This window comes from Arachis hypogaea, chromosome 14, assembly GCF_003086295.3.
Source record: "Arachis hypogaea cultivar Tifrunner chromosome 14, arahy.Tifrunner.gnm2.J5K5, whole genome shotgun sequence".
NCBI lineage: Eukaryota > Viridiplantae > Streptophyta > Magnoliopsida > Fabales > Fabaceae > Arachis > Arachis hypogaea.
Genome location: NC_092049.1, coordinates 46,254,785 through 46,269,678, shown reverse-complemented (window position 1 = coordinate 46,269,678; position 14,894 = coordinate 46,254,785). Strand labels below are relative to the sequence as shown.

At 40.2% G+C, this 14,894-nt stretch overlaps 1 non-coding gene across 1 annotated transcript; it reads right to left on the bottom strand.

The window, feature by feature from the left end:
- Nucleotides 1–956: 956 nt before the first annotated feature.
- On the bottom strand, nt 957–1,064 carry LOC112745768 (small nucleolar RNA R71). Its single transcript, XR_003173679.1, has one exon. It is a non-coding gene; the product is annotated as a small nucleolar RNA R71 (small nucleolar RNA).
- Nucleotides 1,065–14,894: the final 13,830 nt, after the last annotated feature.

Genomic DNA, 14,894 nt, shown 5'->3' with positions numbered 1-14,894 from the left:
TTCAATTCTTTTTCAAAAATCAAATCTTTTTCATCTTTTCTTTCATATTTTTGAAAACTTTTAAAAATTGATTTTCAGAATCTTTTTCTTACTTTTATTTCATAATTAAATGCTAACAATTAATGTGATTGATTCAAAAATTTCAAGTTGTTACTTGCCTATTAAGAAAAGTTTCAATCTTTAAATTTTAAAATCATATCTTTTAGTTTCTTGTTAGTCAAGTAATCAACTTTAATTTCAAAATCAAATCTTTTTTTTCTTTTTCAAATCTTTTTCAATTAACTACTTGACTTTTTGTTTGATTTTAAAAAGTTTTCTCTCCTTCATTCTATTCTTCTATTCTTCTACTCATATAAAGGAATCTCTATACTGTGACATAGAGGATTCCTATTCTTTTCTGTTCTCTTCTTTTTCATATGAGCAGGAGCAAGGATAAAAACATTCTTGTTGAAGCTGATCCGAAACCTGAAAGGACTCTAAAGAGGAAGCTAAGAGAAGCTAAAGAGCAACACTCTGGAGAGGACCTGACAGAATTTTTCAAAAAAGAAGAGGAGATGACCGAACCCAATAACAATGGTGAAGATGCAAGGGAGATGCTTGGTGACTTTATTGCACCCTCTTCTAACTTCTTTGGAAGAAGCATCTCAATTCCTGCCATTGGAGCAAATAACTTTGAGCTTAAGCCTCAATTAGTTTATCTAATACAACAGAATTGCAAGTTTCATGGACTTCTATTGGAGGATCCTCATCAGTTCTTAGCTGATTTCTTGTAAATCTGTGACACTGTTAAGACCAATGGAGTTGATCCCGAGGTCTACAGGCTTATGCATTTCCCTTTTGTTGTAAGAGACAGAGCTAGAACATGGTTGGATTCACAACCTAAAGAAAGCCTGAACTCTTGGGAAAAGCTGGTCAGTGCTTTCCTGGCCAAATTCTTTCCACCTCAAAAGATGAGCAAGCTTAGAGTGGAAATCCAAACCTTCAGACAAAAAAAAGGTGAGTCCCTCTATGAAGCTTGGGAAAGATATAAGAAATTGATCAAAAGGTGTCCTACTGACATGCTTCCAGAATGGAGCATCATATGTATATTCTATGATTGTCTGTCTAAGTTGTCAAAAATGTCATTGGACAATTCTGCAGGAGGATCTCTTCATCTGAGAACCCCTGCAGAAGCTCAAGAACTCATTGAAATAGTTGCAAATAACCAGTTCATGTACACCACTGAGAGGAATCCTGTGAACAATAGAACGCCTCAGAAGAAAGGAGTTCTTGAAATTGATACTCTGAATGCCATATTGGCTCAGAACAAAATATTGACTCAGTAAGTCAATATGATTTCTCAGAGTCTGAATGAATTGCAAGCTGCATCCAACAGTACTAAAGAAGCATCTTCTGAACAAGAAGCTTATGATCCTGAGAACCCTGCAATGGCAAAGGTGAATTATATGGGAGAACCCTATGGAAACACCTATAATCCTTCATGGAGAAATCATCCAAATTTCTCATGGAAGGACCAACAGAAGCCTCAACAAGGCTTCAATAATGATGGTAGAAGAAATAGGTTTAGCAATAGCAAGCCTTTTCCATCATCTTCTCAGTAACAGACAGAGAATTCTGAACAGAGCCATTCTGTCCTGGCAACCATAGTCTCTGATCTATCTAAGACCACACTAAGCTTCATGAATGAAACAAGGTCCTCCATTAGAAATTTGGAGGCACAGGTGGGTCAGCTGAGTAAGAAGATTACTGAAACTCCTCCCAGTACTCTCCCAAGCAATACAGAAGAAAATCCCAAGAGAGAGTGCAAGGCCATAACCATGTCCAACATGGCCGAACCTGGATAGACTGAGGAGGACGTGAGTCCCAGTGAGAAAAGCCTCATGGGACGTCCTCTGGACAGAAAGGAGTTTCCCTTTGAGGAACCGAAGGAATCTAAGGCTCATACAGAGACCATAGAGATTCCATTAAACTTCCTTCTGCCATTCATGAGCTCTGATGAATATTCTTCCTCTGAAGAGGATGAAGACATCACTGAGGAGCAAGTTGCTAAATATCTAGGAGCAATCATGAAGCTGAATGCCAAGTTATTTGGTAATGAGACTTGGGAGGATGAACCCCCCTTGTTCACCAATGAACTGAATGCATTAATGAGGCCGACATTACCTCAAAAGAAACCGGATCCCGGAAAATTATTCATACCTTGTACCTTAGGCACCATAACCTTTGAGAAGGCTCTGTGTGACCTAGGGTCAGGGATAAACCACATGCCATTCTCTGTAATGGAGAAACTGAGAATCTTTGAGGTACAAGCTGCAAGAATCTCACTAGAGATGGCAGATAAATCCATAAAACAGGCTTATGGACTAGTAGAGAACGTGCTGGTGAAGGTTAAAGGCCTTTACATCCCTACTGATTTCATAATCCTAGACACTGAGAAGGATGAGGATGAATCTATCATCCTTGGCAGACCCTTCCTAGCCACAGCAAAAGCTATGATTGATGTTGACAGAGGAGAGTTGGTCCTTCAGTTGAATGAAGACTACGTTGTATTCAAGACTCAAGGTTCTTCTTCTATAATTATGGAGAGGAAGCATGAACAACTTCTCTCAATACAGAGTCAAACAAAACCCCCACATTCAAACTCTAAGTTTGGTGTTGGGATGCCACAATCAAACTCTAAGTTTGGTGTTGAGAGGCCACAACCAAACTCTAAGTTTGGTGTTGAGAGGCCCAACGCTGCTCTGATTATCTGTGAGGCTCCATGAGAGCTCACTGTCAAGCTATTAACATTAAAGAAGCACTTATTGGGAGGCAACCCAGTGTTATTTAATTATATCTATTTATTTTTCATTGTTATTTTATGTTTTCTTTAGGTTGATGATCATGTGAAGTCACAAAAACAACTGAAAAATCAAAAACAGAATGAAAAATATCATTAAAAATAGCTCACCTTGGAGGAAGAGCTTACTGGCGTTTCAACGCCAGTAAGAGTAGCAGAATGGGCGTTAAACGCCAAGTCCGGCACCATTCTGGGCGTTAAATGCCAGAAACAGGCACCAGACTGGCGTTTAATGCCAGAACAGGGCACTAAGTTGGTGTTAAACGCCAAGAAAGGGAGAAAAGCTGGCGTTAAACGCCAGAAACAAGCAGCAACCTGGCGTTTAACGCCAAAATTGCACTCTAAGGGCATTTTGCATGTCTAAATGGAGCAGGGATGCTAAGTCCTTGACCCCTCAGGATCTGTGGACCCCACAGAATCCCCACTAACCTCAACTCACTCTCTCTTCTTCACACCTTTTCATAACACTCTTCCCCAAATACCCTTCACCAATCACCTCAATACCTCTTCCCCAAACACAACAAACATCTTATACCCCCTTTGCTGAATTTACCCTATCCCTCCATCTCCTCCATTTTCTTCTTCTTCTCCTTCATTCTTTCTTCTTTGCTCGAGGACAAGCAAATACTTTAAGTTTGGTATGGTAAAAGCGTTGCTTTTTGTTTTTCCATAACCATTTATGGCACCAAAGGCCGGAGAAACCACTAGAAAGAGGAAAGGGAAGACAATTGCTTCCACATCTGAGTCATGGGAGATGGAGAGATTCATCTCACAAGCCCATCACTAAGAAAAGGATGGAGCAAACAAGAGAGCCCACTCATGGACCTCAACAAGAGCATGAGGAAATTCCTCATCATGAAATCCCTGAGATGCCTCAAGGGATGCACTTTCCTCCACAAAACTATTGGGAGCAAATCAACACCTCCTTAGGAGAATTGAGTTCCAACATGGGACAACTAAGGATGGAGCACCAAGAGCACTCCATCCTCCTCCATGAAATTAGAGAAGACCAAAGAGCCATGAGGGAGGAGCAACAAAGGCAAGGAAGAGACATTGAGGAGCTAAAGCACTCCATAAGACCTTCAAGAGGAAGAACTAGCCGCCATCACTAAGGTGGACCCGTTCTTTAATTTCCTTGTTCTTTATTTTTCTGTTTTTCGTTTACTATGCTCTATGTTTATTCATGTTTGTGTCTTTATTACATGATCATTAGTGTTTAAGTGTCTATGTCTTAAAGCTATGAATGTCCTATGAATCCATCACCTTTCTTAAATAAAAAAAATATTCTAAATGCAAAAGAACAAGAAGTACATGAATTTCGAATTCATCCTTGAGATTAGTTTAATTATTTTGATGTGGTGACAATACTTTCTACTTTCTGAATGAATGCTTGAACAGTGCATATTTTTGATAGTGAAATTTATGAATGTTAAAATTGTTGGATCTTGAAAGACTAATGAAAAAGGAGAAATGTTATTGATAATCTGAAAAATCATAAAATTGATTCTTGAAGCAAGAAAAAGCAGTGAAGAACAAAGCTTGCGAAAAAATTGGCGAAAATAAAAAAAAAGGGGGAAGAAAATGAAAAAGCAAGCAGAAAAAGCCAAGAGCTCTTTAAACCAAAAGGCAAGAGCAAAATGCCAGTAACCCTTTAAACTAAAAGGCAAGGATAAAAAGGATCCAAGACTTTGAGCATTAATGGATAGGAGGACCCAAAGAAATAAAATCCTGGCCTAAGCGGCTAAACCAAGCTGTCCCTAACCATGTGCTTGTGGCGTGAAGGTGTCAAGTGAAAGCTTGAGACTGAGTGGTTAAAGTCGTGGTCCAAAGCATAAAAAAAAAGTGTGCTTAAGAGCTCTGGACACCTCTAATTGGGGACTTTAGCAAAGCTGAGTCACAATCTGAAAAGGTTCACCCAGTTATGTGTCTGTGGCATTTATGTATCCGGTGGTAATACTGGAAAACAAAGTGCTTAGGGCCACGGCCAAGACTCATAAAGTAGCTGTATTCAAGAATCAACATACTGAACTAGGAGAATCAATAACACTATCTAAATTCTGAGTTCCTATAGATGCCAATCATTCTGAACTTCAAAGGATAAAGTGAGATGCCAAATCTGTTCAGAGGCAAAAAGCTACTAGTCCCACTCATCTAACTGAAGCTAAGTTTCATTGATATTTTGAAATTTATAGTATATTCTCTTCTTTCTATCCTATTTGATTTTCAGTTGCTTGGGGACAAGCAACAATTTAAGTTTGGTGTTGTGATGAGCGGATAATTTATACGCTTTTTGGCACTGCTTTTACATAGTTTTTAGTATGATTTAGTTAGTTTTTACTATGTTTTTATTAGTTTTCAAGCAAAATTCACATTTCTGGACTTTACTATGAGTTTGTGTGTTTTTCTGTGATTTCAGGTATTTTTTGGCTGAAATTGAGGGACCTGAGTAAAAATCTGATTCAGAGGCTGAAAAAGGACTGCAGATGCTGTTGGATTCTGACCTCCCTGCACTCGAAATGGATTTTCTGGAGAAACAGAAACCCAATTGGCACGCTCTTAATTGCGTTGGAAAGTAGACATCCTGGGCTTTCCAGCAATATATAATAGTCCATTCTTTGCCTGAGTTTTGATAATGCAAACTGGCGTTTGAACTCCCACTTTCGACCCTATTTTGGCATTAAACGCCAGAACTGGCATAAAAGCTGAAGTTAAACGCCCAAACTGGCACCAAAGCTGGTGTTTAACTACAAGAAAAGTCTCTACACGTGAAAGCTTCAATGCTCAGCCCAAGCACACACCAAGTCTCTACACCCCAGAGTTTATCACTTCATGGAGTTTCTACACCCTATAGTTTCTATTCAATTCAAGTTATTCTTATTCCAAGATATTCATTCGCACCCAAGAACATAATGAATGTGATGATTATGTGACACTCATCACCATTCTCACCATGCTTGAATGCATATCTCTTAGCCTCCATTCCGAAAGATCGGAGTCTTCGTGGTATAAGCGAGATTCAATTGGCAGTATTCTTGAGATCTGGAAAGTCTAAACCTTGTCAGTGGTATTTCGAGTAGGATCTGGGATGGGATGACTATAACGAGCTTCAAACTCGCGACTGTTGGGCATAGTGACAGACGCAAAAGGATCAATGGATCGTATTCCAACATGAGTGAGAACCAATAGATGATTAGCCGTGCAGTGATAGTGCATTTGGACCGTTTTCACTGAGAGGATGGATGGTAGCCGTTAACAACGGTGATCCCCCAACATACAGCTTGCCATGGAAAAGAGTATGAATGATTGAATGAAGACAGTAGAAAAGTAGAGATTCAGAAGCAACAAGCATCTCCATACGCTTATCTGAAATCCCACCAATTAATTACATAAGTATTTCTATCTTATTTTATATTTTATTTATATTTTAATTATCAAAACCTCATAACCATTTGAAATCTGCCTGACTGAGATTTACAAGCATGACCATAGGTTGCTTCAAGCCGACAATCTCCGTGGGATCGACCCTTACTCACGTAAGGTTTATTACTTGGATGACTCAGTGCACTTGCTGGTTAGTTGCGCGGAGTTGTGAAAATGAGTTGAGATTACAATCGTGCGTACCAAGTTTTTGGCGCCATTGAGATCACAATTTCATGCACCAAGCATCCTCTGGAAGATCATTCCATCTTCCAGTGTGACATCATTGATAAAATTATAGCTACAATTCACCAAGAAGAAATAGAAGAGATGCACATGGAATAAGGTGCAAGTATGGGGACACCCCCTGAATAATATGAAGACACCTTGCTACCATCACCAGCTCCAGATGATCAAGTCCCTAGCCATGAGCAGAAAATGGAATTGAAGCCCCTTTCACCCCACCTCAAGTATGTTTACCTTGAGGATAAGCAAAAGCTTCTAGTTATTATTGCAAGGGAACTCAATTCCCAACGGGAGGAGCAGCTGCTTAGTATGCTGAGAAGACATAAGAAAGCAATTGGGTGGAGCTTGGCAGATCTAGTAGGCATCAGCCCTCAGGTTTGTGAGCATCGAATACTTTTAGAAGAGGGATCAAGGCCTGTCTGTCAACCTCAAAAGCGGCTGAACCCCACCATCTTAGAAGTTGTCAAGAAAGAAGTGACTAGATTGCTTGAAGCTGATATCATCTACCCCATCTCAGATAGCGAATGGGTCAGCCCAGTACAAGTGGTACCCAAGAAGTCTGGAGTCACAACAGTGAAGAATGAGCATGGAGAGCTCCTGACAACTAGAGTGCAGAACTCCTGGAGGGTGTGCATTGATTACAGGCGCCTCAACTAAGCTACTCGCAAGGATCACTACCCCCTGCCTTTCATCGATCAGATGCTTGATCGCTTGTCAGGTAAATCACACTACTGCTTTTTAGATGGTTACACTGGCTATTTTCAAATTCATATAGCTCCTGAAGATCAGGAGAAAACTACTTTTACATGTCCCTTTGGAACGTATGCATATAAAAGGATGCCTTTTGGCTTATGTAATACACCGGCTACTTTCCAAATATGCATGATGAGTATTTTCTCATATCTCATTGAGAGTTGTATGGAAGTTTTCATGGATGACTTTAGTGTGTATGGTGATTCATTTAACCTTTGCTTGGATAGTTTAGCTAGAGTATTAGACAGGTGTGTTAGTTCAAACCTTGTATTAAATTTTGAAAAATGTCATTTTATGGTAAAACAAGGTATTGTGCTAGGACATGTTGTTTCTAATACTGGTATTTCTATAGATCCAGCAACGGTAGATGTGATTTCTAGTTTACCTTACCCCTCCTCCGTGAGGGAAGTCCGTTCGTTCCTTGGTCATGCAGGTTTCTACTGGAGATTTATCAAGGACTTTAGTAAGGTAGCATTGCCTTTATCCAGACTGCTATAGAAGGATTTTGAGTTTGAGCTGAGTGAGGATTGCATGAAAGCGTTTGATAAGCTGAAGATCGCCTTGACTCAAGCTCCGATTGTGAGAGGACCAGACTGGAGCCAGCCTTTTGAGATTATGTGTGATGCCTCCAACCATGCAGTGGGAGCGGTGCTGGCTCAGCGTGAAGGTAAAGATCCTTTCATAATTGCTTATGCTTCTAAGACCTTAGACGCTGCTCAGTCTAATTATACTACCACTGAAAAAGAGCTTCTGGCTATTGTTTTTGCTCTGGATAAATTCTGAGCCTATTTACTTGGTACTAAAGTGGGAGTATACTCAGACCATGCAGCTCTAAAATATTTACTAGCTAAAAAAGAGTCCAAACCAAGGTTAATACGTTGGATATTGTTGCTGCAAGAATTTGATTTAGAAATCAAAGATAGGAGTGGTTCCCAGAATTTAGTGGTGGACCATTTGAGTCGTCTAGAGCACATTAAGACTGACTTCACTCCTATCAATGATGCTTTTTCATTTGATAGCTTACATGAAATATCTGAGGTAGTTCATTGGTATGCTCCTATAGCTAATTATCTAGTTAGTCATACCTTTCCTCCTAATTTTACTAAGCACCAAAGGGACAAACTAAAAAGTGAGTCCAAATATTATATATGGGATGACCCATATTTATGGAGGTATGGTGCTGACCAGATAATTAGAAGGTGTATGCCTCAATCAGAATTGCAGTCAATTTTAGAGGCCTGCCACTCCTCTGAGAGTGTTGGACATTTTGGCCCTCAAAGAACAGCTAAAGAAATTTTAGACTGTGGATTCTGGTGGCCTACTCTTTTTAAAGATGCTATTGCCTTCTGTAAATCTTGTCCCCCATGCCAGAGGTTTGGGAATATTTCCAAGAAGGATGAGATGCCCCAACAGCTTATGCTATTCTATGAAATTTTTGATGTTTGGGCATTGACTTCATGGGTCCATTTCCAACCTCTAGTGATTTCTTATATATATTGTTAGTTGTAGATGTTTCTAAATGGGTGGAAGTAATTCCTACCCGTACTGATGATACAAACGTTATTGTCTCCTTTGTTAGAAACCATATTATTTGTCGCTTTGGATCACCACGAGCAATCGTGAGTGATCAAGGCACTCATTTCTGTAACAGGAGATTAATAGGTCTACTGAAAAAACATGGCATCGTGCACAAGGTAGCAACAGCTTACCATCCTCAGACCAATAGGCAAGCCAAGGTGTCTAACAGAGAGATAAAGCACATATTGGAGAAGATAGTCAAGCCTTATAGGAAGGACTGGAGCACCAAACTTATAGATGCACTTTGGGCTTATCGAACAGCGTACAAGACACCCATAGGAATGAGCCCCTTCTGCCTAGTATACGGAAAGGCTTGTCACCTCCCAGTGGAGGTGGAACACAAGGCTTTCTGGGCTGTAAAGGAATGCAACATGGGGTTTGAGAAGGATGGTGCTGAATGGAAGCTGCAACTAGCAGAATTGGAGACCCTTCGACTCGAAGCATATGACAACTCCAGGCTATACAATGAGAAGGTGAAGGCTGTGCGTGACAGGCATATCAAGAGGAGAGAGTTCAGACCTGGGGAGCTAGTTCTCCTTTACAACTCAAGGTTGAGGCTCATGCCAGGCAAGCTATGTTCAAGATGGGAATGCCCCTATAGAGTAGAGAAGGTAGAGCCATACGGAGTCTTCCACCTGAGTCATCCCTCAAGCTCCAATTTCATCAAGGTCAATAGACATCGCTTAAAGCTGTATCATGGTGAGAAGATGAAGCACAACAAGGAGCTGGAGATCTTCCTTTTGGAGGATCCACCAACAGAAGCAGTCTGAGCTTACGGACCATCCAACTTAAGGACGTAAAAGCAAAGTGCTAGGTGGGAGACAACCCACCATGGTATGATCGTCCCTTTTCATTCCTAGTTTTATTTTATATTGTTTTTCACAAGTATTCCTTCATAAGTCCTGCATAATCATCTTCATTATGCATTCTGCATATAAAAAAAGGGGTGTGATGCGAAAGTGTCGCTGACGCGTACGCGTCATGCGTGACTTCGCAACACCAAGGAAGTACCTGAGAGTTACGCGGGAGTGGCGCTGGAAGCGTGCCTTGCGCACAAGCAAGACCACGCATACGCGTGACCCTAGAAATCAGCGTAAATGAGTGTATGACCCGAGAGTTGTGCTGGTTGGGGGCTGGAACTGTGCTAGTAGCACAAACACCATCATGCGTACGCGTCCCTAACGCGTACGCGTCATTTTCACAAAATGGCCAGACGCGCACGCGCCGAATGCAATGTTGGCCCTCATGCGTAACAACCCGAGAGTTGTGCGTGTGCAAGGATGCGTTCGCAGGATTCGCACAATCCAAGGCATGCGTGCGCGTGCCTAACGCTTACCCGTCACTATCAAACTTGCACAACCCACGCGTTCGCGTGCCATACGCGTACGCGTCGCATGCGACGCACAATTAAACCAGCACGCCGCCTGATTTCCAATCTTCCCTCCCCCAATCCTAATTATCTTTCCATCATAATTCTTTCTTCTTTCTTCTTCCTTCTTTCTTCTTTATTCCTTATCACTATCTATCACTTTCTTCCTCCCTTTTTCATCTTCTACATCAGGTTCTTTTCTTTTCTCCTCTACTCTTTCTTTCTTTTTTCAACTATTGCATTTATTTATTTTTTTTTTCTAAATTTTTCTTTCATGCTTAGTTATTTATGGTTTCTTTTTCCATGCATTTTTATGTTGGTATTGGAGTTTTATTTGGGCAGTACCTTATTATCATTAAGCTTGTGGATATTATGAGGAGTGATTTGACAATTGACATCTAATTTTGGCTCTCATATACATTTGGATACTTTATTTTCATTCCTATTATAACTTGCACACCAAGTGTTTGTGAAAAAGGCTCTTATGGCTTTTTGAATCATATTTTCTTTTACTCTTTTAGTTGAATGCCTCTTTTTCACAACATTTGTCATCCACATGTAATTGGAATTATCATTCACAGTTGTCATCATTACAAGTTCTCTTTAATTTGGCATATTTAATACTTGGATGCTTGAGTTATGCTTCTCATGCCTGTTTCTGCATGCCATAAACACTCCTGCATCTAATTATTACGAATCACCTTCTTGATCTTAATTGCTGTCTTACCTACATGTTGTAGCAACCATGTATTTAAGCTCCTATCTTTTCTTTGGCATTCATTATCCCTTGGAATTTTCTCCCTCCTGTTTTTAGTTATATATATCTTTCACAGTATTCCTCTTTCTTTCTTCCTTGGGCATAGGTACCAAGAAAGGCAAAGAGAAAGCCACTGACAAGACACCAGCAAAGAGAGGAACCAAGAGAGTTCCGGCTAAAGCGCTTCCATCTACAAGCGTAAAGCCGCCAACAAAGTGGGTGAAGATGCTCATTAAAATTGATGAATCAGAGAAAGCCTTTCCCACACGGGACTCCACACGGTTCACTAACTGTTACTGTGAACAGATGTTCCCCTTCCTAGCCGAGAGGAACTACAACAATGAGTATCTACTCATTATTCCAACACACTTTGTTGATTTTGTGGAGCCCTGAATAGAGAGGAGATAGTGGGGATTTTTAAGGAGGCAGCTGCAGGAGGCCAACTTATCATGGGTAGTTGAGTTCTATTCCAACTTCTATTGGCCTACCCTGCAGACTGTCTATGTTCGTCAGCAGCAGGTCCCTGTCTCCGAGAGTGCCAAACAGAGTGTACTGGATCTTCCACCTAGTCCAGAGGGATTAGATGCATTTCAAGAAGCCTCTCTTAAGCGCCAGATGTATCAGTTCGACTGGGATAGCGCCCTTGGAATTATAGCCCAACCTGGTAGCACCTGGATCTATGCGCCGCATCGGTCGAAACCCAAGAGCATCTCAGCCCAGTCACTTACCTTGGAGGCTCGTGTTTTGGCATAGATTATGTTCCACTATATCTTTTCGAGCACTCACGAGTCCACCATCACAACGGATATGGCTGTCTTCATCTGGTGCATCTTGACAGAGCAACCTCTCAACCTGCCGCGACACATCCGGTAAGTAATGGGACACGTACAGATTGTGGGTAACCTACTTTTCGCCACCTTGGTTTCAGATTTAGTCTCTACAGCAGGTGTGTCCTATCGGGCAGGAGACACGAAAGTCATGATCCCTAGAGCCGACCAGTATGTCCTGCATGGGAAATACACCAAGCCACCAGTTCTTTCTGCGAGCCGGCCTGCAGGCCCATCTTTGGATACTCCTTCTTCCAGTCCACCATCATCCACACCACAAGCGCCATCCACCCATCAGATGTTCCTTCAGATTCTTGTGAGGTTCGACCGGCAAGACCAGCGGATGGAGCAAATGGAGCGCCGTAACAAGCGCCGATACAACTACCTGAAGGAACTCATTGTTGGTACCCACCCACCTCCAGAACCGAAGGACATCCCGGACTCCCCTTCATCCAGTAGCACAGGAAGCCAGGGTGAACCAAACAGCGGAGGCGTTGCTTCCAGCCCTACATTGCTCCTTACTGATGGCACGGAGGACCGTGCCAAGCCTTAAGTGTGGGAGGTAAGTCCTTGACTTCCGAAGGTAACTTCTCTCTCTTAACACCAATATTTTTGTTTTTCTTTTGTTAGGTAGGATAGATTGCATGATAATAGTTGCTTGCATGTCTTTTTTTCTTGGTTAAAGTAATGAGTTTGTTCTCAAGACCCTATTTTATAGTATTTCACTAATTTAAATTCAAACTTTTGTGTTAAACTTATTTGAAGATTGTAATTCGGAACATGGGTGATAGCTAAGAACACATAACCTGTGAGATTTGAGCTTAATTACATGGTTATATTATTTAACCATAACATTTTATTCTTGTGTGTTTTCTTATCTATGATTGCAATTTTTGCTTTGTTCCATTCTATGTGTCCATTGTTTAGTATATTTGCATGCATACATATGATTGAGGCCATCATTTGTTATTAGCTCACTTATCTGAAAAAGCCTACCATTTCAATTACCTTTGTTTGCTACTTTGAGCCTTTTTAATCCCCATTTGTTCTTTATATTACCACATCACTAGACTTAAGCGGAAAAATAATTAATTACCTGATTTGAATCTTTGGTTAGCTTAACATAGTGTGTTAACTAAGTGTGGGAAATTGTGGGAAACCTGAGTTAATAGGAATGTGTTGTGTTTCTACTTTATTTATGTATTGGGAATTTGGGTGCCTACTCATGCGAAACCAGAAAAACCATATACATTGAAATAGTATGTTTACTTTCATGTTTAAATAAAAAAATAAATAAATAATTTAAATAATATGGGGACAAAATTACCCCAATACTAAGTTTAATAAAAGATCAATGCATATGTGTGAAATTTGAGAAAATTTGGTATATGAGTATGTGAAATATACAAAAGTGGGAATTTTAGGTAGCTAGACATGAATTTAGAAGTACATAGAGTGTGTGTGTGTGTTAGATGAGAGCTTAGGTTAGTCAAATTTCATATTATAGCTCACTTGGCCATACATATATCCTCACCCATATCTTAGCCCATTACAACCTTGAAAAGACCTCATAATGTTTGCATTGATATACTAAATATTTGTTGATTGGTTAGATGAAGAAAAAAGTTTTAGGAATTATGACTAGAGAAGAGTAGAGTGATTAACCCTAGACACTTGAGCGACTAGAGTACATATACACTACTAGTGAGGGTTCAATGCTTGATTCTATGTTCCCTACTTTCATGAGCTATCTTCTTAAAAGTTTGCCTGCCTTTTATTGTGTGGTTTAAATTAGTGGAATCTGATTTATTTTTGTCTTGGAGAACTTGCTCACCTTTAACCAAGTAGATAGAAACATCTTAGCATGTAGTTGCATTTGCATATATAGGTTGCATCTCATGAGTCTTACTTTCCCCCATTCAGTCCTTTTGTCTCAATGAGTTTAGCATGAGGACATGCTAATGTTTAAGTGTGGGGAGATTGATAAACCACTATTTTATGGTTTATCTTGTGCTCAATTGAGTGGTTTTTATCAAGTCTTTGCACACTTATTCTGTATGAATTGTGCAACTTCAATTATGACTTTTGATGGTAGTTAAGTGAATTCACCAAGGTATTTCCTTGTTGTTGATGTGTGATTCTTGGTTACAAATGCATTGTGCTGTGTGAAACTCAATTGTCATTGTTCATCTCAGAATTTTTAACTCGGTAATCACTTTACAATTGTTCAACTTTAGATTATGTCTTGATCAAACATCTTTTGGCCTTAACTTAGAACATTGCACATGTGATTACCACTCCTTGAGGATGAGAAATTGGCACTTCACTTTGAGTGAATGGTTATTGTTGTTGTACACTCTTTTTCTAATGAAATTTCTTGCTAACAACCTCAATGACCATTACATTCAAAGCGTGTAATGAAATAATTGGTGCGAGCTTGAAGTTGCTTTTATGTCCATTCTTTAGCCTTGCAACTTAAGCACTCAATTGAGAAGCAGTGAGCTTTATTCAATAAACAGTGTGGTTGCCGCGGTATCCGGCCAGTATGTGTGTTCCAACTGCGTGCATCATTAGAATATACACACTGTGTTTTTGTAAATCATACTATTTTAAAAGCTTCTTTTAACCTTGTTAATGCTTCCTCAGTGATTTTATTTTGTTGTTGCCCTATGATCTCAAAAATTTTTTATGTTATTTTCAGGATGCGAAAGAAGTGTAAGGGACCGGTTACTTTGCCGGTTAAGCAAACTACTGCTCGCTTTCCTGATGTTTGGTGGGATCAACAAGGTGACAAACCAAAGAGCCGACTCTCAATACGAGGCAATTGAGAAGCGCACAGTCCATTGGGAGCGGCCGTTGAAGGTTCCAAGCCAGTACAAGGTGACCATTCATCAAAGGATTGCCTCGCTTCATTGGAAATTTCTCGAGCGAGAACCCATTGAAGTTAATAAAACTATGGTGCGGGAATTTTATGCGAACTACCAGGCTTGGGAAGCAAACTCAGTATTCTTTCGGGGACAGATGTTGGATATGTCCAATCAAGCTCTAGAAGCTATTCTGAATATTCCTTACATCCCACTTGAGAAAGATGATTACTTCAAGATAAAA